The 26,702-nt window shown below is 40.5% G+C and overlaps 1 long non-coding RNA gene across 1 annotated transcript; it reads left to right on the top strand.

Annotated features, from left to right (window-relative positions):
• The first annotated feature begins 19,660 nt into the window (after positions 1-19,660).
• LOC141555901 (uncharacterized) lies at positions 19,661-26,639 on the top strand. Its single transcript, XR_012486378.1, has 3 exons — positions 19,661-19,789; positions 25,182-25,227; positions 26,320-26,639. It is a non-coding gene; the product is annotated as an uncharacterized LOC141555901 (long non-coding RNA).
• Positions 26,640-26,702: the final 63 nt, after the last annotated feature.

The raw sequence follows: 26,702 nt of genomic DNA, 5'->3' as shown, positions 1-26,702 counted from the left end.
CCCTTTGGGCATAGTTCTAGATTGCTCTCCAGAATGGGTGGAACATTTTACAACTCTACCAACAATGTATTAGTATCTCATTTTTCCCACATCCCCTCCAAAATTCATCATTATCTTTTCTTGTCAGACAATCTGACAGATGTGTAGTGGTACCTCAGAGTTGTCTTAATTTGCATTTCTCTGATGAATAGTGAGTTAGAGCACCTTTTCATATGACTAGAAATGGTTTCAATTTCTTCATCTGAAAATTGTCTATTCATATCCTTTGGCCATTTATCAATTGGAGAATGGCTTGAATCCTTATAAATTTGAGTCAATTCTCTATATTTTAGAAATGAGGCCTTTATGATAAATTATTTTTAAGGGGCACAAATAAAGTTAGGAATATATCATTCAAAGTATTCATAGGTACAAAAATATAACACCTTTTTTTTGTGGTAGCAAGGAATTGGAATTTGAGTGAATAGCCATCAATTGGAAAATGACTGAATTAGTTGTGGTATGAATGTAATGGAATATTATTGTTCTATAAGAAATGATGAACAGGTTGCTTTCAGAAAAGCCTGGAAAAACTTAGATGAACTGATGTGAGTGAAGTGAGAGGAACTAAGAAAATATTATGAAATGATCAACTGTATTAGTTTTAGGTTTTCTCAAGGGCAGCTAGGTGGCGCAGTAGATAGAGCACCAGCCCTGAACTCAGGAGGATCTGAGTTCAAATCTGGTCTCAGACATTTAACACTTCCTAGCTGTGTGACCCTGGGCAAGTCACTTAACCCCAGCGGGGGGGGGGGGAGGGGAGGGGGGAAGGTTTAGGTTTTCTCAACAATTCAATGGTTCAAGAAAATTCCAATTGATTTGGGATGGAAATGCCCACATCCAGAGAGAGAACTATGGAGACTGAATGAAGATCAAAGCATATGATTTTTACTTTTGTTAATTTTTTCTTTCTCATGGTTTTTTCCTTTTCTGATTTTTTCTTTCAAAACATGACTAATCTGAAAATGTTTAAAATGGCTGTACATGTAAAACCTCTATCAGATCTCTTGCTGTGCTATTAGCACAACTGTTCTCTGATTCTGTCCACTGGGGCTCCTATTCTCCTGGTTTCTGCAGTGTTGACCACCAGCACCTATCTCATTTAATTAATCCACACCAATTAGTTTTAATAAAGGGATATTAATTGTGGAGATGTAGCAAGAATGGAGTTACAAACATTTCTTCCCCTTTCCTATTGATCTATCATGTCTCCCTGGAAACATTTGCATACCAGATTCACTATAAATGTGCTATAATCAGCAGATGAGCCCACATCTCTGCTGCTACCAGGCAGGACCAAGCAGGTGGCCCTTAAGCACCTTAAGTGACACCTGAGGATAGCCTCCTGGAGAGACCTGCACGGTCCAGCTCCCAGACTTCTGGGGCTTATTATTCTGATCAAATTTCAAACATGGATCTATGCAAAATCTTGTGTTCCAAATTTTTTCTTCAGTATTATCTTCAGTATTCCTTTGCAGAAAAGGAAGAGGAATGAACACAACAGAGAAACAAGGAGTAATGGAGTCCTGGGCTTACTGATCACACACATAAGCCATCCCCACTGAAGCTTACAGAAATCCTTGCCTTCTCACTTGGATAGCCTACAGAAAGAAGTAAGCAGTTCTTTTTGGCCAGGTGAAATTTTTTTCCTCCCAATTTTATTTTTAATTTTTTTTCTCAATGATATTTTATTTTTCTAAATGCATGAAAAGATAATTTTCAACATTCATTTTTTAAAATTTTTTGTTATAGAATTTATTTTTTATTTTTTCAAGTTACAAGTGTATTTATTAATCTGTTCTTTCACCATCCTATTCCCATTAAGCAAATCTTTTAAAAAAGGAAAAAAAAACAAATCCAAACACGATCCAAATACCCTAAAAGCCATTTCCAAATATGTATATTTCTTTTTACATTTTTAATTAATCACCTCTCTCAAGAGATGAGTGGCAGGATGTATATCTTCATTCTTTTGAATTGAAAGTTTTTCATTTTGTTGATCAGAATTTTAAAGTCTTTCAAAGTCGTTTTTTTTTCTCTATTAATGCTAATATTGCATAAAATGTTCTTTTAGTTCTGCTCACTTTGCCTTAAAGTAGTCATTTCTTTTAGCCTTATAATATTCCTTCATATTCATATATCACAATTTGTTTTACCTATTCAACAAAAAGAGGGCAGTCCTTTAATTTCTAATTTTGGCTCTTCCAAAAAGAACTTCTGAAAATATTTTTGCACACATAGATGCTTTCCTTTATTCCTTGATTTCTGTGGGGCACGAGGTCAAAGAGTATTCATAGCATAATGACTTTCTATCAAAATATCTTCTAAAACAAGTTTAAGGACACCAGATTAAGCATCCCTGGTCTAGTTTAGTCCTCTCACTCTGCGGGTAAAGAAAATGAAGCCCCAACAGACAGGGGGGGATTAGAAACCAAGTCTTTGGACAGTAATTCCAAAGCTTTTTCTACCATACCAATGCTGACTCTGATAACAGGTTCACAGCTTCCCACTGAAGCTGAGAAAGAACTCATCACAGAGCAGTTCTCGGGGATCGATATCTCTGGAACATTTGGTACAGCTTGAAAAACATGGGTACACAAATAAATGAGTGCTGGAAATAAAAGGGTCCCCCGGAGAGATGTTCATTGGTTTCCTCTGCATTATGGTAGCTGATGTTTCTATGGCACTTGTTTTACTTATATTATCTCACTTGGTTCTCATAAGAATCTCATAAGGTAAATCACACAGAGAGAGCCATCAGTACCTCAAGAAAGACTGTGGGGTCTGAGTATGGATTGCAACATAGTATTTTCACCTTTTTTGTTGTTGTTTGCTTGCTTTTTTTTTTTCTTTCTCATTTTTTTTCCTTTTTTGTTCTGATTTTTCTCATACAGCATGATAAATGTGGAAATATGCTTAGAAGGATGTTTAACATATATTGGATTATTTGCCACCTAAGGAGGGAGAAAAATTTGAAACACAAGATTTGCAAGGGTGAAGGTTGAAAGCTATCTTTGCATATATTTTGAAAATAAAAAGCTATTATTTAAAAAAACCAGCAAATCACATTCATATCCCATCTTACAAATGGGACAGCTAGATGGTGCAGTGGATAGAGCACTAGTGGCGAATTCAGAAGTACCTGACACACACTGGCTGTGTGACTTTGGGCAAGTCACTTAAACTCAACTGCCTTAAAAAAAAAAACCCAAAGAAACGAAAATATTCCATCTTACAAATGAAGAAAATGAGGTTCAAAGAAGTTAATGACCTGCTCAGGATCACAAAGGTGGCAAGTGTCTGAGGCAAAATTTAAATTTGTTTCCAGACTCTAAATCCAAGATTTCATTCACTATCCAGAGTATCATGGATACTTTGCCTGCTTCCTCCTCCTACTGAAGTTCAATTTTGATACCCTCCTTATTGAGACTCCATCGAGAGCTACAACATTATTGCCCAATGTCTCTTACAGAATCAGACACTACGGAGTCCAAATCTTAACTGAGATGATGTTTATTATCAATACACAATTGATAATCCAATCATTGCTCAAAGAACCTCAGTGAGGGCGTGCCCATTATCTCCTAAGGTTATCCATTCTACTTTGGGACTACTCTATTTAGGAAGCTTTCTTTTATATCAAGACTAAATTTTCCTCTCTCAGTGGTTCTTAGTTTGATGCTCTGGGGCCAAAAACAGCAACTCAAATCCTCCTTTCACCCAGCAACTCTTTCAACATATGAAGAATGCTAGCATGTCCTCTCTTCCTCAAGCTAAACTTACTGAGTTTCTTTAGTTGAATCATTCCATAATCTTGAGTTCCTTTAGGATTCAGGATGCCCTACACCAGATGTTTCCTAATGTGCCCATATTTTTCCTAACATGTGGCACATAGAATTTTTGTTGTTATTGAGGCAATTGGAGTTATGTGACTTGCCCAAGGTCACACAGCTAGGAAGTGTTAAGTGTCTGAGGTGAGATTTGAACTCAGGTTCTCCTGACTCTATCCATTTCGCCACCTAGCTGCACATAGAATTTTACATAATTTTCTGGATGGGGTTGGACCAAGGAGGAAGAAAATGAAACTATTCACCATTCTCAGACACCAGTTCAATTTATTCTAAGGTTATTTGGCTCCCTAGTTACTATATTTATTTATTTTTTTAAATTTTCAACAGTATTTTATTTTTTCCAAAGACATGTAAAGATAGTTTTCAACAGTCATTTTTAGAATGTGTTCCAAAATTTCCCTCTCCCCAAGATAGCAAGCAATTTGATGTTGGTTAAATATGTGTAATTCTTTTAAACATATTTCCATATTTATCATGTTGTGCAAGAAAAATCATTCTAAAAAGGAAGACATACACAAGAAAGTATGAAAACAAACAAGGTGAAAATAGGATGATTTGATCTATATTCAGTCTCTCTAGTTCTCTCTGGATGTGGATGGCATTTTCCATCCCAAGTCTATTGGAAATGTCCTGAATCACCATATTGTTGAGAAGCGCCCAGGCCATCATAGTTGATCATCACATAGTCTTGCTGTTGCCATGTACAGTGATCTCCTGCTTCTGCTCACTTCACTCAGCATCAGTTTACATAAGTCCTTCCAGGCTTCTCTGAAATCACCCTCCTGATCATTTCTTATAGAATAATAATATTCCATAACATTCATATACCGTAATTTATTCAGTCATTCTCCAATGGATGGGCATCCAGTCAGTTTCCAGTTTCTTGCCACTACAAAAAGAGCTGCTATTAACATTTTTGCAATATAAGTCTTTTTCTTCTTTTATTTTTGGAATACAGACCTATGAGGGTAAAGAGTAATACACAGTTTGATTGCCCTTTGGGCTTCCTTCCAAATTGCTCTCTCAAATGGTTGGATCATTTCACAGCTCCACCAACAATGTATTAGTGTCTCAGTTTCCCAGGGACGCCTTTTGAACATGCCCCAGTTCCGGCTCATTAGCCACTCACCAGACCATCTCTCCACATGGGTAAGAGACCGTAGCCAGTGACAGAAGAGGAATGCTCCAAAAGTCCATAAAGAGATTTCATCAGCTGCTCATCAAGAAAGCAGCTGGTCTTAGTCAACACTCTCTTTGCTCCACTGGGCACTTAACCTTTTGGTGTCTTAGTCAACTGAGTGATTTCTCAGTAGTCCTCCCCATCCCTAGATGTGAATCTAAGTCTCATGGAGAACTTCTGGCTACTTTTTTATAATAATGACTGGAAAAAACTGAGTAGAGAAAGAGGAAGAAAAGCAAAAAAAAAAAAATGATGAATATTGAGATTTTTGATCATAAATTTAGAGCTATAATGGACCTTGGAGGTAATCTAATACAATTCCTTCAATTCATGGGCTTTAGTCCTGATGCTCCAGATCAGCTGCCTACACAGCAGCCTCCTCACCCTGAAGGGACCTCCACCCTTGCAGTCTGTCTTCTCTGGTGAGCTCTTGCCTGGGGCCCTCATCTCAGGAAGCGTTTAGCCATCCATGCTCCCTCCTCTCTCAATTCTGCTTTGGACTCTCCAGGCTTGCCTATATCACTTATTCCTTTCCTTTTTTGTAGCTCCCTTCTATTATCCTCATCCATTAGAAGAGAAGCTTCCTCAGAACAGAGACTGTCATTTTTTATGCCTGTATGTGTATTCTCATGTGCTCAGAAAGGAGCATATAGTTGACACTTAATAAGTGCTCTGTCTAGCTACCCATCTATATGTCTATCCATTTATCTGTTCATCCATCTCTGTCCATCCTCTACTATTCATCCATTTATTTGTCTATCCATCTGCCATCCATCTCCCATGCATTTTTTATTCAGCCAGCCAGTCATCTGTCTATCCAAATTTATTTTTTTATATAATAGCTTTTTATTTTCAAAATGTTTGGAAAGATAGTTTTCAACATTCACTCCTGCAAATCCTTTCCCCCCCTATTCAGCAAGTAATTCAATATATGTTAAATGTGTGCAATTCTCCTATACATATTTCCACATTTATCATGTTGCATGAGGAAAATCAGATCAAAAAGGGGAAAACATGAGAAAGAAAGAAAAAGCAAGCAAACAACAAAAAGGTGAAAATATGTTGTGATCCTATTCAGTCCCCATAATCCTCTTTTTGTCTATCCAACTTCTATCACATCCATCCATCTGTCTGTTCATCCATTTACTATCTTTCCATCCATCCATCCATCCATCTATATAACTATTCATCTATCCATCCATCTAGCTATAATTATTCATCCATCTATCCATCTATATATCTAATCATTCATTTATCCATTCATCTAAATCTATATCTAACTATTTATCCATCTATCTAAATATCTAACTATTCATCTATCCATAATTATTCATCATCCATCCATCTATATATCTAACCATTCATTTATTTATTCATCTATATCTGTGTCGTAGCTATCTATCCATCCATCCATCTAAACCTATTCATTCACTCATCCATCCATCCATCCATCCATGTATAGATCTAACTATTCATCCATCCATTCATCCATCCATCCATCTATATATAATTACTTATTCATCCATCCATCCATCTATATATAACTATTCATCCATCTATCTATCTATCTATCTATCTATCTATCTATCTATCTATCTATCTATCCATCCACCCACCTATCTATCTATCTATCTATCTATCTATCCACCCACCCATCCATCCATCATCTATCTATCTATCTATCTATCTATCTATCTATCTATCTATCTATCCTGTCTATCATCCATCCATCCATCCATCCATCTATCTATCTATCTATCTATCTATCTATCTATCTATCTATCTATCTATCTAAGCATTCCTCTATCTATCTAAGCATTCCTCTATCCATCTTTCTCTCTCTCACTCTAATCCTCTCATTTTTCAGAACAGAAACTTTGGCCCAGGAAAGTTGAGTAACTTTTTTGAAGTTAGGTCCACACCAGAAAGAGGATTAGACCCAGGTCCTGAGATTCCGGAGCCAGGTCTTTTCTCCCTGCTCCTGCTGCCTCGGTAAATGCTTGCGTCTGTTTGCTATTTTTATCCGAGCATTGCCGTCAGTTATTTTCCTCTTCCCATCCTCCTCCTTCTAACCTGATGCTCAGATACTGCAAATTGCGCTAATAACGTCTCATCATTTCCTATAAGGATAATGGCAATTTCCCATGAGCTGGGCATTGTGTGCCTATGTACGCAGTACAGAATTCTCCGTCATTTTGAGGCTATTTTAAAATAGCCCCCATGCTGTCAGGGCCAGATCACTCTCCTTGTTCTATCACTGGACGCACTTTCTATGGAAGAAGGAGCAGGCCTTCCTCTGGGTCCTTAATGGGCCCAAGTATTTACTCAGAAACACTCCTTAATGAGCTCTGGCAAGGCCATGTGGTTAATGCTAGGACACATTAGGAAGGCAGCAGCCCCCTGTCTCTTGTCTCATGTTGCTCATTTCTTACTTTAAAATGAAATCAGAAAGGAGCACAATGAGACCAGAGAGGCCGGTTCTTGCGTCAATGTACAAATAAGACTCAGGCCTGAAAGGACGGTCAGCGGGGCACCTGGGCTATTCAGGCAGAGCCAGGCCTAAATTGTCCTAAACAGATGGTGACAGTGCTTCAGGAAACGAGACAAAGCCCCCCCTGACAAGGGCTCCCACCGGACCTCCCGGGGGGTTTCAGCTCCACTTTTCTGTTCAACACATAGAGTTGTAAGACTGTCCTATTGACACACTAAGCTCGGGTCCCAGGGGTGCTCCTCTCTTCTGTTCACCTGAGCTCCTAAATCCAAACTTCAATGTCACATAGCCAAGCCTTAGGACTAGAGACAGAGGCCTGACAGGGAACATAGTCTCTCTACTCAACATTTTAAATTGTTTTTTAAGTTTTTATTTGTGCATATGTGTTAACCTATAGTGGATTACTTGCTGTCTAGGGGAGTGGGGTGGAGGGAAGGGAAGGAGAAAAACAGGCAACATAATAAGGTTTTGCTAGGGTGAATGTTGAAAACTAGCTTTGCATTTATTTTGAAAAGAAAAGGCAAAAAAGAAAAAAGAAAAAGAAAAGAAAAGGCTACATGTTTAATATATAATGGATGACTTGCCCTCTAGGGGAGGGAAAACATGTACAACACAAGATATTTTTAAAAAAATTTTTATTAAAGCTTTTTATTTTTCAAAACATGCATGGATAATTCTTCAACATTAACCCTTGCAAAATCTTGTGTTCCAATTCCCCCCCCCCCTTCCCTTATCCCCTCCTCTAAATGGCAAGTAGTCCAATAATGTGTTAAACATGGTAACTATATGTTAAATCCAATATATGTATATTTATTTATACAATTATCTTCCTGCCCAAGAAAATTCAAATCAAGTTGGAAACAAAAATGAGAAAGAAAATAAAATGCAAGCAAAACAACAACAAAAAGAGTGAAAATCCCATGTTGGAACACAAGATTTTGTAAGGGTAAATGTTGAAAATTATTTCGAAATAAAAAGCTTTAATTTAAAAAAGAAAAGAAAAGGCTATTATTTAAAAATTAATAAAAATTTAAAAAATTAAAACAAAATTGTATTTGCTGAGAAGAAATAGCAAGAAACAAAGTATAACCTTCCAGACTGGGGGCACATACTCTTCTATTATCTCAGTGCCTCGGGAGGGTGGGTTCAAATTTAAAGGGATCCCACCAGCATCCACATCATCCCCCCACTCCAAGTTCACTTCTGGGTGTGGTACAGAGTGAATATCCAATTTGTTTTTTGTTTTTTTGGAGGGGGAAGAAATCCTTAGTTTTTATTTTCTGTTCTCTGGTTCTGGAGGGAAAAAAAAAATCAGATAAAAGGCTGCACATAAGTATAAAATATTTATTTTTTTTAATTATAGCTTTTTATTTTCAAAATATATACATGGGAAATTTTCAACATTCACCCCTACAAAATCCTGTGTTTTAAATTTTTTCCCCCTCAGGTCCCTGCATCCTCCAAAGGCTTATTAAATATGCATTTATTAAGCACTGACTATGTGCTAAGCCTTGCACTTGATGGGAATGAAAGAGTCCCTGTTCTTAAAGTCTCAAAACAATCTACAGAGAAATAAATGACTATATATCTGTACATATGCATTTGCAACAGATAATTGAGGGTGGTCAGGAAAAGCTCCCTGCGAGAGGCAACATCTGAGCTGAGATTCGGAGGGAGCCAGGGCCCCCAAGAGGCAGAGACAAGGAGGAGGTGCTTTCCACAGGAGCATCCGTGCAAAGGGAGCCAAGATGGAGGCGCCTGTACAACAAGTAGCTACCAGGCTGCTTGGGTTAGAACAGAGCGGGGAAAGGGGATATGGGAAATGAGGGTTAGCAGGCAGGTGAGAGCCAGCTTGGGGAAGCTCCCAGACTCGGTATTTTATCCTGGAAGCAAGAAAATTGCAATCACCAGGACTGGGGTGATAGGATTTAAAAAATACTGCATTGGTAGCTGTAGGGGAGAAGGCAGGGACCGGCTTCCAGGAGGCAACTGACAAAATAGTTTTAAGAAATGAGACATTATACTGTTTTCACCTTTTGTTGCTTGTTTTTTTTTTTTTTTTTTTCTTATTTCATTTTTTTTTTTTTTTCACCTTTTGTGGCTGTTGCTTGTTTTTTTTTCTTTCTCATTTTTTTCTTTTTTCACCTTTTATTACTGCTGCTGTTGCTTGTTTTTTTTTTTCCCTTTCGATCTGATTTTTCTCGTGCAGCACGATACATGTGGAAAAAATGTTTAGAACAATCACCCATGTTCAATCTCTATTGCTTACCTGCTGTCCAGGGAGGGACAGAGAAAAATTCAGAATACAAGGTTTTGCAGGGGCGAATGTTGCAAATGATCTTTGTGTATATTTTGAAAAAATAAAAAGCTATTTTAAGAAATGATGGGGGTCCAAGCTGGGGCAGAGGCCACTGAGTTAAGAAAAGGGGGACAGGTGAGAGGAGTTATCCTCTGTCACATTCTGTCCATCAGTGACTCCCAAGGGACAGAAAGAAAATTAAAGGCCCGGAACCGAACCTCCCTCAGCTTTCAGTGCAGGGGCCCAAGGTGGTGCAAACACAGAGATCTAAAGAGCCTCCAAGATTCAAAATCAGTAGAAAATTACCCTTGTAGCTTAATGGCATCTCGGAGGGAAAAGGGGGTTTGGGCAGGGGGGGGGCCGGAACGCTGAGTGCAGAAGTGACCCCTGAGCCCCCGGCTCAGCTTGTCTTCTTCTGCTCGGCGGAGCGCCCCGACCATGAGGCCCGGGTAATTACGGATAAAGTAGAGAATCTTATGTCTGATTATCAGGCTTCTTGAAGAGGGAACAAAATGGAATTACTGAATAATGATGAGGCTGGCTCCTGCATCCGCAGAGCCTTTGCTTATTAAAGAGCATGGGAGGAAGTGGAAGCAAACAGTCCTCTCCACGCGTGACTCCGAGGGGGGCCGGCAGCGGAGGCGGCTGTCCTGGGGGGTTTGGAGCAGGAGCAGCTCGAAATCGAGGAGTTAGACCCCGAGGCCCAGATGGGGCCCGGGGCCCCCCACTGAGGCTCAGCCAGAAGCCAGATGACTGGGGCAAAGTCCCACAGGGAAAAGGAGGTGGAATTCTGAGTCAGGCATTCTGCTTCCCCTCCTAGTTCTTGGCTCCAGCAACATGGGGAGGGGGGGGTCCCTCTCCTGTTCTCTTTTTCTCTCATCTCCCCCCTCTCTCTCCTCCTCTCTTTCTCTCCCTGTCTCTTTTTCTCTCTCCTTTTCTCCTTTTTTTCTTTCTTTCTCTTCCTATCTCTGTCTCTCTCCCATCTTTCTCTGTATCTCTTCCTCTCTCCCTCCTTCCTTCTTCTCTATTTTCCTTTTTCTCTCTCTCCTTTCTCTCTCTCTTCCTATTTCTTTCTCTGTCTCTCTCCCTCTTTTCCTCTTCTTAATTCCTTTTTTTCTTTCACTACTCTCCTATCTCTCTGTTTCTCACCCTCCCTCCCTTCCTCTTCTCTTCCTTTTTCTTTCTCTTCTCCTTTCGCTCTCTTTTTCTATCTCTTTCTGTCTCTCCTTTTGTCTCTCCCCCTTTCTTCTTTTTTCTTTTCTCCTCTCTCTCCTATCTCTTTCTCTGTTTCTCTTTTTGCCCCTCACCTTTTCCTCTTCTCTTTCTTCCTTTTTTCTTTCTCTCCTTTCTCTCTCTGTCTCTTTTTGTCTCTTCCCTTTTGTTCTTCTCTTTCTTCCTTTTTCTTTCTCTCCTTTCTCTCTCCTTATCTCTTTCTTGTCTCCCCTCTTTTCCTCTTCTTTCTTCCTTTTTTCTCTTTTCTCCTTTTTCTCTCTCCCTATTTCTTTCTTTGTCTCCCTTTTCGTCTCTCCCCTTTTTCTTATTCCTTCTTCCTTTTTCTTTCTCTCTCCCTATTTCTTTCTGTCTCTCCTTTTGTCTCCCGTCTTTTCCTCTTCTTTTTCTTCCTTTTCTTTTTCTCTTCTTTCTCTCTCTTTTTTGTCTCTCCCCTTTTCTTCTTCTCTTTCTTCCTTTTTCTTTCTCTCCTTTCTCTTTTTGTCTCTCCCCTTTTCTTCTTCTCTTTCTCTCCCCCTTTCTCTCTCTTTTTGTCTCTCCCCTTTTCTTCTTCTCTTTCTTCCTTTTTCTTTCTCTCCTTTCTCTCTCTCCCCTATCTCTCTTTTTGTTTCTCTTTTCTTCTTTCTTTCTTTCTCTTTCTTTTCTTTCTGTCTCTCTGTCTTGCCTCTCCCCTTTTTTCTCTCTCCCCTTATCTCTCTGTCTTTTTGTCTCTCCCCTTTTCTTCTTATCTTTCTTCCTCTCCTTTTTTTCTCTCTCTCCCCCCTATCTCTGCCTTTTTGTCTCTCCTCTTTTCTTCTTTCTCTCCTCTCTCTCTGTCTTTTTGTCTCTCCCCTTTTCTTCTTCTCTTTCCTTTTCTCTCTGTCTTTTTGTCTCTCCCCTTTTCTTCTCTTTCTTTTTGTCTCTCCCCCTTTTCTTCTTCTTTCTTCCTTTTTTTCCTCTGCTTTCTCTCTCCCCTATCTCTCTGTCTTTTTGTCTCTCCCCTTTTCTTCTTCTCTTTCTCTCCTTTTTGTCTCTCTTTTTGTCTCTCCCCTTTTCTTCTTTTCTTTCTTTCCTTTTTTTCTTTCTCTCTCTCTGTCTTTTTGTCTCTCCCCTTTTTTCTTTCTGTCCCCCTTTCTATCTCTCTCTGTCTTTTTGTCTCTCCCATTTTCTTCTTCTCTTTCTTCCTTTCTCTTTCTCTTCTTCTCTGTCTTTTTGTCTCTCCCCTTTTCTTCTTCTCTTTCCTTTTTCTCTCTGTCTTTTTGTTTCTCCCATTTTCTTCTCTTTTCCCCTTTCTCTCTCTCTGTCTCTCTTTTTGTCTCTCCCCTTTTCTTGTTCTCTTTCTTCTTTTTCTCTTTCTCTCCTCTATCTCTCTCTGTCTTTTTGTCTCTCCCCTTTTTTCTTTCTTTCTGTCCTCCTTTCTCTCTCTGTCTCTCCCCTTTTCTTCTTCTCTTTCCTTTTCTCTCTGTCTTTTTGTCTCTCCCATTTTCTTCTTCTCTTTCTCTCCTTTCTCTCTCTCTTTTCTTATCTCTCCCCTTTTCTTCTTCTCTTTCTTCCTTTTTCTTTCTCTCCTTTCTGTCTCTCTGTCTTTTTGTCTCTCCCATTTTCTTCTCTTTCTCTCCTTTCTCTGTCTCTTTTTATCTCTCCCCTTTTCTTCTCTCTCTTTTTTCTCTTTCTCTTTCTGTTTCTTTTTCTCCTGCCCCCCCCCTATAATTTACATAGTGGTGTATGTGTACCCCCTCAGGCTGTTGCTTTTATACAATAGCAAGTGCTTGTGGTGCCTTTTCTCCGCATAACTCCGATCCCCGGCCCCCACCACCCCGGGCTCAAGCTTATATTGTTTTCTTCTTCAGTTTTCTTTTTATTTTTTTATGCGGCTTAGACAAAAAGCTGCAGTAGTTGGCAAGCAAGCACTCGTACATGCGCAGTAGAGAACCACTGCACCTCTCACCCTGGCTGGAACATCTGCAATGGACAGTGCTTGAGCGCAATAAAAATTAAGTGTCACCTCCCCCAACACAGACACACACACACACTAACACACACACACAACACACAACACACACTCATATAACACACAACTCCCCCAACACAGACATACACACACACAAACACACTAACACATACACAAAACACACACACTCATATAACACATTTACAACTCCCACAACAGACACACTTTCACACACATACTCATACACATAACACACAAATACACACACAACACACAACACTCACACACAACACACACTCACAAATCAGACATACTTTAACACACACACAACACACTCACACACAACACACACTCACAAATCAGACATACTTTAACACACACACAACACACTCACACACAACACACACTCACAAATCAGACATACTTTAACACACACACAACACACACACAACACACACTCACAAATCAGACATACTTTAACACTCACACACAACACACTCACAAATCAGACACACTTTAACACACACTCACACACAACACACTCACAAATCAGGCACACTTTAACACACACACACTCACACAGACTCACACACACACACTGCAGTGGACCCGCTAATTCTCTGCAATCAGAATATCCCGCATTGCCGCAGCAGGAGGGAGAAGGGCCGGAGCCGAGAGCCCGCAGCGCGGGCCGGGGGGTCGCTTTGCCGCAGCAGCCCGAGCTGGGGGAGGGGAGGGCCTGGGGCCGCGCCCACCCAACCTGTAATTCCCGGCTCCCCGAGCCGAGCTCCCTCGGGGCAGGGACCGAGCCCCCGACTTTGTCGCAGAGCCTCGGCCCAGAGCCACGGCCTGGGGAGTGGGCAGCGCGCTCTTTTGGGGCCCCCTGACAGCTGGCCGACAGCTGGTGGCCTTGCCAGTGCCCTCTCCCCCCACCCCGGCTGCGGCTCTCGGTCTCAGCCGTCCCGAGGTCTCTCACAAACAGGCCCCTCTCTCAAAGCCGCCTGTCAGAGGGGCGGGGCGGGTTGGTGGAAGATAAGTAAACTGAGTCAAGGAGAGGGGAATCGCCCCTCCATCTGCCCGGGAGATGCCCAGGCTGGCTCTGCTCCCCAATGTAAGGGGCCCAAGTCCCCCCCCCCTCGGTGCCCAGAGAGGACCGTGGGGACTGAGAGTGGACCACAACGGAGGATTTCCACCTTTTTTTGTTGTTTCCTTGTTTTTTCCTCATTCCCCCCTTTTCGATCTGATTTTTCTTGCGCAGCGTGATAAATGGGGAAATTTGTCTAGAAGAATTACGCGTGTTTAACATGGATTGGATTGCTTGCTGTCTAGAGGAAGGGGATGGAGGGGGAGGGAAGGAGAAAAACCCAAAGCACAAGGTTTTGCAAAGCTCAATGTTGCAAACTATTTTTGCATGTATTTTGAAAAGTGAAAAGCTATTAAAAAATAACAGTAAAAAACAAAAAAGCTATTATAAAAACAATAAAAAGAAACCAAAAAGCTATTATAAAAACAATAAAAAGAAACAAAAAACTATTATAAAAAGAACAATAAAAAGAAACAAAAAACTATTATAAAAAGAACAATTAAAAGAAACAAAAAAGCTATTATAAAAAGAACAACAAAAAGAAACAAAAAAGCTATTATAAAAAGAAACAAAACCCCACTATTATAAAAAAAAAAAAAAAAAGAAAGAAAACTAATGAAAAGAGAGAAGAGGGCACCCTGGGGGCACTCACTGTGCAGGTGCCCCCTCCTGGGGTGTGCCGGCTCAGTGAGCGGAAAAGCCGGGCCACACCCAGGTTCTGCATTTCATGGATGGCTTGCTGCCTCTTCCTGAGCCTGGGCTGGCAAGGTCTAATTTTTTTGGTGCTCCTGAAGCAGGGAGAGCTGAGGGTCTGCTTAAGCTGTAGGGTCTCGAATGTAATAACTGTCATAAATAATGTAATAATGTAATTGTATTTTTCCAGAAGGGACACACACACACACACACACACACACACACTCACACACACACTCTCACCCACAGACACACACAGACACACACACTGACACTCACACAGAGACACACACACATACACACACACACTCACCCCCCCACAGACACACACATACACACACTGACACTCACAGACACACACACACACTCATACACAGAGAGACACACACACACACACGAGACACACACAGACATACTCACACACACATACTCACACACACAGAGACACACACTGACACTCACAGACACACAGACACACAGACACACAGACACACACACACACTGATTGTTTGCGGGACTGCTAGGTAGGAAAGGTCTGTGCTGAGCCTCCTCCTCAGGTGCACAGGCTACAGGTGGCTCGCCTGGGATGCTGCAGGAGGAGGAGGAGGGAGACTCAGCGCATCTGTCTCCCGCCAGAACTCTGCTCACAGATGCAGAGGAGCCCCTCCCCCCAGGACAGGGCTTGAGGCTGACCCCGTGGGGGTTTGGGGGGAAGGTCTGGAGCCCTGGGGGGGGGGCGGGGAGGAGAGGCTGCCCGGGCCCTGAAGGCAGAGCTTGAGCTAGTGCAAAGAGCCGGCAGCCGGGGTCTGCGGCTTGGTGCTGCTCCCTAACGGTGTGAGTGAGTGCTCGCCGATGCTGTGTTTGTCCGGTCTCAGTCCTGGCCTTTACCCCAACCCTTCCTACCCGAGCCCAAAGCAAACCGGGCCAAGCTGGGAGTACCCAAGGTGGGAGCTGAGGAGTCTAGCCCACTCCCTCCTTTGAGGGGAGCTCCGGAGCCGGACAGCCCCATCACCGCCACCGAGGCAGTCCCCCTCCTCTCAGTGGTCAGGGGGTGGGGTGGGCTGCTCCTGCAATGCCTCTCAGGAGAGGGGGCCGGGGTCCCTTCCCGCTGATCCGGCAGTCTTGGGCTCTGGAGGGTTTCCAACATGGGCACTGATTCAGTGCCTGCTCTGGGGGTTCTGGGATACAAAGGTACTGGAGAAAGAGAAAAGAAAAAGGGAATCTCTTCTCCCAAGGAGTTACTTTTTTCCAAAGGAGATAATACTGATATAAATAAGGATATGACAAAAAAAAGGAATTTTGTGGAAGAAAGCACTAAAAGTGAGGGGGGTAGAAATCAGGGAAGGCTTCCTAGAGAGGGTGGTGTCTGAGCAAAACTTTGAAAAAAATCTATATGCTCCCAGCACGAGGAGAGAGGCTGAAGGGGGGGGGGGCATCTGCAGGAGGGATAGCTACAAGCCTGTGGGGCTGAACTCTGTAACATGTAGGTGGGAGGGAGGAACATCCCTCCCAGCATCCAGCTGCAAAGGCTAGCTCCCACCAGGCTGGAGGGGCCTGGAGGGGCTTGGACAGGGGGGCAAAGGTTGCGAAAACCGGTCCAGGCCAGAGAACACTTTTCTCTGAAATGCGTCAATGATGATCCATGTTGTTGAGCAGAGCTGGTGATGAGCTCCGCTGCCATGGCAACCTGTGAAACAAAGGAAAAGTACAAAATGGCCTTTGGACCAAATTGAGCTCCTTTCTGTTTCCATGGTGATGATGACAGGGAATTAGCGAAGAGGGACAGAGGCTGCTAAGAACCAGAGCTTGTATACCTTCGATCAATATTAATGGAGAAGTTTTAGATTTGATTAAAAACAGCCTCTGAGGCTCTTTCCAACTCTGAGATGATGTTATTTTGAGGGGGCAGAGTGGTCACTGGACTTGGGGTCCATCCTTCCCCCCACCCCAGATTCCTCTTCCCCACATTATCCTGGGCAAGGCACTTAACTCGGTTTTGAGGGGGTCACACTGATGGCTTCCAAGATCCCTCTGAATTTTAATTATCTTAACCACTGACAACCTTGTCCAGGGACCCATGAACAGACGCCATTGCAGAGAGTGAATCATATTGACCTTGACACTCTTGCAAATGAAACAGAAGACAGAAGTTTCTGCTAAATGAGGTGACCCATTGGTCTTCCTTGGGAAGGGAAACAAAGACTTGGTGGAGTGGGTTTTATCGGACTCTAAATTACAGGAGTCACTCATAGACAGGACCACAAAATGTAGTCTGTTAGGTGTCTGCTTTCAGAAAGGTAGAGGAGGTTCTGCTTCTTTGTCTTACACAAATCATACCTTCTGAGCAGCATTGAACAATATTAACTACATCTTGGATTTAATCCCAGGCACCATGTCCTTAGCAGGGCAGAACCCCTTACAGAATGTCTACATGTAAACCAAGCACTCTGCTGGTCCCACATAAGGGCTGGGGTCATTGCCAGTTCCTTGTTACAAATACAGCTACTCCTACCACATCATGGAGGCTAGGGCGTGGCCCCGGCCATCCAGAAAATCCACACAAAATCCATCTTCCTTCATTCCAGAGAGGTCTGAATGTTTCCTTTTTCTTTTATGGGTTGTTTACAGTATCTTTCTGTAAGATTTGGGTACATTTATTGTATTAAAAGACAAGATATGTTGAAATGATACACTATCCATAGATTTTATGCATTTCTGAGTTTCTACACTTTTTCTTAATCATCTGTAGCTTCCACAAAACTCCCCAATTCTCATTTAATTTCTTTTACCAACCCCAAATATATCAAAGCTGTGATAGGGAAAGCCTGAGGAAGAGAGAACTGTACTTGTCTCCCCTTTATTTCATAAATTCTATGAGAGGAGGCTCTTTCATTACATCTGTATCCCCAGGACCTAGCACAGAGCTTGGCACATAGTAGGTGCTTAATAAATACTTTTGGGTTTATTAACAAATATCCACAGGAGAGTGATAGAATATGTCAAGCCCTGGGTTAGGTTTGGTTGAAGGAGATGGGGAAGTTTAGCTTGGAGAAGACTAATGGGAAGAGGTTGGTTTTCTTTAATATTAGAAGTTCTCTCAAATGGAACAGGGGTTAGTTAGCCTTTTCATGGCTGGACCCCAAGTACAAAACTGGAAATAGACTGGAAATTAGAGACATTTCTTCTTGTTGTTATAGAGAATTCTTCCTGATTAGACTAATTAGAGCTGGCTAAAAGTAGAGCAGGTCACCTTGGGAGATAGTGGGTTCCGCCTCCCTAGGGCTGGTCAAGTGAAAGCTAGATAACCACTTAAAGGAATGCTGTAGGGAGACTAGGTTCTGGTTTAGGAACAAGGTGGGGCTGACATGACAGCCTCGGAAGTCGCTTTCAGCTCTGTGATTCTGGGATCTGTGATTGAGGGAGGGAGGGGACTGGCCCCTCGCCAGTGCCCAGAGTTCTGAGCTGGGACGCTGGGGCCCCTGGGGATCTGGACCAGGTTTGTCATATGGGGCACCCCGCAGTCTGTATTTCTTACAGGATCCTGCATCAGAGGGGCCAAGAAAGAAAACTTAAGCATCTGGGGTACAGAGTAAACAGAAACTACCAGGGGGCAGTGAGTGACTCCCAGGGCACCCTGGAAAATGGGCCCATGTTTTCCTGTGGGGGGGAGGTCAATGGCACTGATGGTAGACAGCATTTCCCTGCCTGATGGGGAAATCTGGGCACTGCTTGCCTGTCAGACGAGGGTGTTTGAGATTTTCCTCACGTTCTCACCCAACAGAGATGGATTTTTGCAGCATTTCTGTAAGGGCAGCCACTTTTGTGTGTATATCGGAGGGGGATGGGGCCTCTGGTCTGAGGGCTGCTCATCCCCCATCAGCCACCCTCACCTGTGGTTCCCAGAAGCTGTGGCCCCGCAGTAGCCACGCCCAGGAAAACTGTCTGGGCAGACAGGCTGAACCAGGCTGAGCACTGAGAGGTGTGTGGAGGGATGTCCCCCCCAGCATGGGAACTCTTCCCTGGGTGGAAAGGGCAGATGAGAACAGTCTGCTCCCATGGCTGCTCGGAGCGTGGTCCAGCACGCGCGTCTTCCACTGCATCCCCGGCCCGTGTCGGCCATCTTGACTTTTGTTTTGCCTCTGGATTTTGACAGGAAGAGAGAGTGAGACTGCTGGCTCTGCTCTGCCTCCCTTAACTCATTTTCCCACTTATTTTCTCTTCTTTTTGGATCATTCTTTCAGACAATTATTTAACAATTTTTAGGATAAGCTTTGCGTTGTGCAAGGTGTAGCCTTCAAATAGCTATCGGAGACTTTCAAATATATCATACTTAAAAATATTTTAAAAATCAGAGACATTTATTTATCTAATGAAAGGGAATCTTGTTGGACTGAGCCAGAACCCCGGCTTGGTCCAGCAGAGACTAGAGAAAGGAAGGGCCGGTCCCCCAGGCGAGGAGGGATGCTGGAAGAAGCAGGGTCTCCCGGAGAAGGGACAGACGAGCACTGCCAGGGGCTCCTCTTGGGGAGACGTAAATGCCGCCATTTTGCCAACTCTCCATTGCAGGGCCCCGAAGGGGGTGCTAGGGGATACAGCCAGAGCCCGGGGGATCAGAAGGCTGCGAGGTGGTGGAGAACGGGCCCGGTCAGCAGAGCCTCAGCATCCAGTCCTGGCTCAGCCCCTCCCGCAGCCCCCTCGTTTCTTGCCCACTTTTGTGTCAGGAGGACGCGAGCTCGCGCATCCCCAGGCCTGGGCAGCACGGGGGCTGGCACCGAGGGGGCGCCCCAGGCGGTTCTGCCCCCGCCCCGCCCCCGCCCCGGGCCGGGCCGGCGGGGGCCGCTCCATTTGCTCCCTCGCAGGCCCTCCACCTCCCTCGCTGGCATTCTGGGCGAACAATCTCTCTCCATCTTGCAGTACAATTCCCCTATTCCCATTGGGTCTTATGCAAACGGTAGTCAAGGAAACCTGAGTCTGTGAGCCCGTTCCCTGGAGGTAAATTCATGGTCTCCACAGGTCTTTTCGTGCACAAATAAATCACCGAAATTCTCGGAAACCGTAGGAAGCGGGGGAACATTTATTTCCTTCTCCCGCGGCCCGCTCCCGCCGCCCTGCTTAACCCCCGATGACCCGCACTGGGCTCCGGCCCTCCGCCTCGCGGAACAGGGCCCCTCCGGGAAGCGCAGGGGTTTATGCGGGGCCGGGGGAGGGGGCCGCGGGGGGGCCGTCGTGGGGGGTCTGTGGGCGCTGAATCCCAGGGCAGCGAAACTCTGAGAGAAGCCCCTCCGGAAAGGCCGCCTGCCTGACCCCAGGGCCGCTCCGTGTGCGCTTGGTACCTGCTCGCTGGGCCTGCTCTGTCCGTGGGCAGGGACCGGGTGTCTCGGCGCGGTTATCAGTCCGGTAAGCATCAATTAAGCACTATCTACCTAGAAAAAATACTGAGATATAAAAAAATACAGACAACTCCAGCCTTCAATCCACCGAGCATTTATTAATCACTTACTATCTACCTAGAAAAAATACTGAGATTAAAAAAATACAGACAACTCCAGCCTTCAATCCACCGAGCATTTATTAATCACTTACTATCTACCTAGAAAAAATACTGAGATTAAAAAAATACAGACAACTCCAGCCTTCAATCCACCGAGCATTTATTAATCACTTACTATCTACCTAGAAAAAATACTGAGATTAAAAAAAAAGACAAATAACTCCAGCCTTCAATCCACCGAGCATTTATTAATCACTATCTACCTAGAAAAAATACTGAGATAAAAAAAATACAGACAACTCCAGCCTTCAATCCACTGAGCATTTATTAATCACTTACTACCTACCTAGAAAAAATACTGAGATTAAAAAAAAAGACAAATAACTCCAGCCTTCAATCCACTGAGCATTTATTAATCACTTACTATCTACCTAGAAAAAATACTGAGATTAAAAAAAAAGACAAATAACTCCAGCCTTCAATCCACTGAGCATTTATTAATCACTGACTATCTACCTAGAAAAAATACTGAGATTAAAAAAAAAATACAGACAACTCCAGCCTTCAATCCACTGAGCATTTATTAATCACTTACTATCTACCTAGAAAAAATACTGAGATTAAAAAAAAAGACAAATAACTCCAGCCTTCAATCCACTGAGCATTTATTAATCACTGACTATCTACCTAGAAAAAATACTGAGATTAAAAAAAAAATACAGACAACTCCAGCCTTCAATCCACTGAGCATTTATTAATCACTTACTATCTACCTAGAAAAAATACTGAGATTAAAAAAAAAGACAAATAACTCCAGCCTTCAATCCACTGAGCAGTCATTAAGCACTTACTATCTACCTAGATAAAAATACTGAGGATACCAAAAAAAAAAAAAGAAAAAAAAATGACAAATAACTCCAGTCCCAATCCAGTAAACATTCATTAAGCACTTATTATCTACCTAGGAAAAAATACTGAGGATACAAAAAAAAAAACAAAAACAAACAACTCCAGCCTTCAATCCACTGAGCATTTATTAATCACTGACTATCTACCTAGAAAAAATACTGAGATTAAAAAAAAATTACAGACAACTCCAGCCTTCAATCCACTGAGCACTTACTATCTACCCATTAAGCACTTACTATCTACCCAGAGAAAAATACTGAGGATACCAAAAAAAAAAAAAAAAAAAAAAAAAAAAAAAAAAAAAGACAAATAACTCCAGCCCCAATCCAGTAAACATTCATTAAGCACTTATTATCTACCTAGGAAAAAATACTGAGGATATAAAAAAAAAAAAAAAAACAAACCCCTCCAGCCTTCAATCCACTGAGCATTTATTAATCACTGACTATCTACCTAGACAGAAACACCGAGGATACAAAAAAAAAAAAATTACAAACCACTCCAGCCTTCAATCCACTGAGCATTTATTAATCACTATCTACCTAGACAGAAACACCGAGGATACAAAAAAAAAAAAAATTACAAACCACTCCAGCCTTCAATCCTGGAAGCATTCATTAAGCACTTACTATCTATCTAGGAAAAATACTAAGGATACAAAAAAAAAAAAAGTAATTAAAGCTTTTTCTTTTCTTTTTTTTTAATTGGAGTTTTTAATTTCCAAAACATATGCAAGGATAATTTTGACCCTTGGAAAAGCTCGTGTTCCAATTTCCCCCCTTACCCGCCATCTCTCTCTTAAATGTCAGATACAAAGAAAATTACTAATAACTCCAGCCTTCAATCCAGTAAGCATTCATTAAACACTTACCTAGACAGAAGCACTGAGGATATAAAGAAAAAAAAAAAAAAATCAATGAAAGCTTTTTTTTTTTTTAATGGATGTTTTTTATTTACAAACATATGCAAGAATAATTTTTTCAACACTGGCCTTTGAAAAATCTTTTGTTCCAATTTCCCCTTTTATCTTTACTCCCTCTCTTAGATGGCAGATACAAAGAAAATTACAAATAGCTCCAGCCTTCAATCCAGTAAGCATTCATTAAGCCTATTTACCTAACCAGAAATACTGAGGATATAAAAGAAAAAAAAAAGTAATTAAAGCTTTTTTTTTTTAATTGGAATTTTTATTTTCCAAGCAAATGCAAGGATAATTTTTTCAACATTGATCCTTAAAAACCTTGTGTTCCAATATTTCTCCCCTTACCCTCATCCCCATCTGGCAAAGAAAATTATAAACAACTCCAGCTTTCAATCCAGTAAGCATTCATTAAGCACTTACTATCTACCTACACAGAAGCACTAAGAATATAAATAAAAAAAATTAATTAGTTTTTTCTTTTCTTTTTTTTTAAAGGGAAGGTTTTTATTTACAAAATATATGCAAGGATAATTTTTTCAACACTGGCCTGTGAAAAACCTTTTGTTCCAATCCCCCCCCCCATTTTTGCCCCCTCTCTTAGATGGCAGATACAAAAAAAAATTACAAATAGCTTCAGCCTTCAATCCAGTAATCATTCATTAAACACTATGTACTAGACAAAAGCACGGAGGACACAAAGAAAATAACAAATAACTCCAGCTTTCAACCCAGTAATCATTCATTAAGCACTTACTATCTACCTAGACAGAAGAACTGAATACAAAGAAAAAAAATTAATTAAAGCTTTTTATTTTCTTTTATTTAATGGGAGTTTTTTTATTTTCAAAACATATGAAAGGAAAATTTTGACCCTTGAAAAAGCTTGTGGTCCAATCCCCCCTCCTTACCCTCATCCCCTCTCTTAGATGGCAGATACCAAGAAAATTACAAATAACTCCAGCCTTCAATCCAGGAAACACTCATTAAGCACTTACTATCTATCTAGAAAAAAAAATTACCGAGGATTACAGAGAGAAAAAAATTTTAAAAGATTTTCCTTTTCTTTTTTTATTGAAGTTTTTTTTTTATTTTCAAAACATATGAAAGGATAATTTTTTCCAACATTGACCCTTGAACAATTTTGTGTTCCAGTTTCCCCCTTTACTCTCACCCCCTCTCTTAGACAGCAGATACAAAGAAAATTAGAAATAACTCCAGCTTCAATCCAGTAAGCATTCATTAAACACTTACTATCTACTAGGCAAAAACACTGATGATACAAAGAAAATTACAAATAACGCCAGCCTTTAATCCAGTAAGCATTCATTAAGTTTATTTAGCTAAACAGAAATACTGAAGACATAAAGGGGAAAAAATGTAATTAAAGCCTTATATTATTTTTTTAAATTGGAATTTTTTTTTATTTTAAAAACATATGCAAGGATAATTTTGATCTCTGAAAAACCTTATGTTCCAATTCCCCCACCCCCCCCTTATCTTTACTTTCTCTTAGATGGCAGATAGAAAAAAAAATGACTCCAGCCTTCAATCCAGAAAGCATTAATTAAGCACTTACTATCTACTAGACAAAAACACTGAGGATACAAAGACAATTACAAATAACTCCAGCCTTCAATCCAATAAGCATTAATTAAGCACTTACTATCTACCTAGACAGAAGCACTGGATATGCAGAAAGAAAAAGTACTTAAAGCTTTTTCTTTTTTTTTTTTTTTTTAATTGAAATTTTTTATTTTCAAAATATATGCCGGGATAATTTTGACCCTTGAAAAACATTGTAGTCCAATTTCCCCCCTTTCCCCTTACTCCCTTTCTTAGATGGCAGATACAAAGAAAATTACTAATAACTCCAATCTTATCCAGCAAACATTCGTTAAGCACTTACTAATTACCTGGACAGAAGCACTGAGGATATAAAGAAAAAATTTTTTTCAATGAAAGCTTTTTCTTTTTCTATGGAAGTTTTTTTTTTTTTAAATTTACAAACATATGCAAAGATAATTTTTTCAACACTGGCCTTTGAAAAACTTTTTGTTCCCATTTCCCCCCCATATCTTTACCTGCTCTCTTAGGTGGCAGATACAAAAAAAAATTAAACCCAATAATCATCTACTTACTGTGTACTAGATAGAAGCACTAAGGATACAAAGAAAATTACAAACAACTCTAGCCTTCAATTGAACAAGCATTCATTAAGCTCTTACTATCTACCTAAACAGAGGCACTAAGGATATAAAGAAAAAAAAATTAATTAAATCTTTTTTCTTTTTCTTTTTTTTTATTTAAATTTTTTATTTTCAAAGCATATGCAAGGATAATTTTTTCAACATTTATCCTTGAACAATTTTGTGTTTCAATTTTTAGGCCCTTTCCCCTTACTCCCTTTCTTAGATGACAGATACAAAGAAAATTACAAATAGCTCCAGTCTTCAACCCAGTAAGATTCTACCTACAGAGACAGAAACACTGAGAATACAAAGCAAATTATTGACAACTTCAACCATCAATCCTATGAGCATTCATTAAGCACCTACTATCTACCTAGACAGAAGCTCTGAGGATACAAAGAAAATTATAAACTCTAGCCTTCAGTCCAGTAAGCATTAATTAAGCACTTACTATCTACCTAAACAGAAGCACTAAAGGTACAAAGAAAAAAAAATAATTGAAGCTTTTTCTTTTCTTTTTCTATAATTGAAGTTTCTTTTATTTTCAAAACATATGCAAGGATAATTTTGACCCTTGAAAAAGCTTGTGTTCCAATTTTCCCCCTTTCATTCCCTCTCTTAGATGGCAGATACTAAGAATATGACAAATACTCCAGCCTTCAATCCACTGAGTATTAATTAAGCACTTACCATCTACCTAGAAAGCAGCACTGAGGATGTAATGAAAAAAAATTAATTAAATCTTTTTCTTTTCTTTTTTTTAATTGAAGTTTTTTATTTTCAAAACATATGCAAGGATAATTTTTTCAGCCCTGACCCTTGAAAAACCCTGTGTTCCAATTTTCACCCTTTTTTCCCCACTCTTTCTCCTAGACGGCAGATATAAAGAAAATTACAACCAACTACAGCCTTCAATTGAGTAAGTATTCATTAAGCACTTAATATTTACCTAAACAGAAGCACTGAAGATATAAAGAAAAATAATTTTTAAAATTAAATATTTTTGCTTTCTTTTTTTAATTCAAACTTTTTATTTTCAAAGCATATTCAAGGATACTTTTTTTCAACATTGACCCTTGAAAACTGGTGTTCCAATTTTCACCCCTCCCCCCCTTTCCCTAGATGACAGATACAAAGAAAATTACAAATAGCTCCAGCCTTCAATCCAGCAAGATTCTACCTACCGAGACAGAAGCACTGAGCATACAAATCAAATTACAAACAACTTCAACCTTCAATCCAATGAGCATTCATTAAGCACTTACTATCTACCTAGACAGCAGCACTGAGGATGTGATGAAAAATAATTAAAGTTTTTTCTTTTCTTTTTTTTTAATTGAAGTTTTTTTATTTTCAAAACATATGCAAGGATAATTTTGACCCCTGAAAAAGCTTATGTTCCAATTTTCCCCCTTACCTTCATTCCCTCTCTTAGATGGCAGATACTAAGAATATGAAAAATAACTCCAGACTTCAATCCAGCAAAATTCTATCCACGGACACAGAAGCACTGAGGATACAAAGCAAATTACAAAGAACTTCAACCATCAATCCAATGAGCATTCATTAAGCACTTACTATCTACCTGGACAGAAGCACGGGATACAGAAAAAAAAAAAAAAAAAAAAAAAAGCTTTTTCTTTTTCTTTTTTTATAATTGAAGTTTTTTTTATTTTCAAAACATATGCAAGGATAATTTTGACCCTTGAAAAAGCTCATGTTCCAATTTCCCCCCTTACCTTCATTCTCTCTCTTAAATGGCAGATACTAAGAATATGACAAATCCTCCAGCCTTCAATCCACTGAGCATTCATTAAGCACTTACCATTTACCTAGACAGCAGCACTGATAATATAAAGAAAAAAAATTTTAATTAGAGCTTTTTCTTTACTTTTTTTTAAATTGAAGTTTTTTATTTTCAAAACACATGCAAGGATAATTTTTTCAGCCCTGACCCTTGAAAAACCCTGTGTTCCAATTTTCACCCTTTTTTCCCCACTCTTTCTCCTAGATGGCAGATAGAAAGAAAATTACAAACAACTTCAACCTTCAATCCAATGAGCATTCATTAAGCACTTACTATCTACCTAAACAGAAGCACTGAGGATGTAAAGAAAAAAATTTTAATTAAATCTTTTTCTTTTTTTTTAATTCAAATTTTTTATTTTCAAAGCATATGCGAGGATGCTTTTTTCAACACTGACCTTTGAACAATTTATTACAAATAACTTCCACCTTCAATCCAGTAAGCATTCATTAAACACCTATCTAGACAGAAGCACTGAGGATATAAAGAAAAAAAATTCAATTAAAGCTTTTTCTTTTCTTTTTTTTAATGGAAGTTTTTTATTTACAAACATATGCAAGGATAAGTTTTTCAATATTGAAAAATCT

Source organism: Sminthopsis crassicaudata, chromosome 1, assembly GCF_048593235.1.
Source record: "Sminthopsis crassicaudata isolate SCR6 chromosome 1, ASM4859323v1, whole genome shotgun sequence".
Classification (NCBI taxonomy): Eukaryota; Metazoa; Chordata; class Mammalia; order Dasyuromorphia; family Dasyuridae; genus Sminthopsis; species Sminthopsis crassicaudata.
This window is presented reverse-complemented; position numbering and strand designations above follow the sequence as displayed.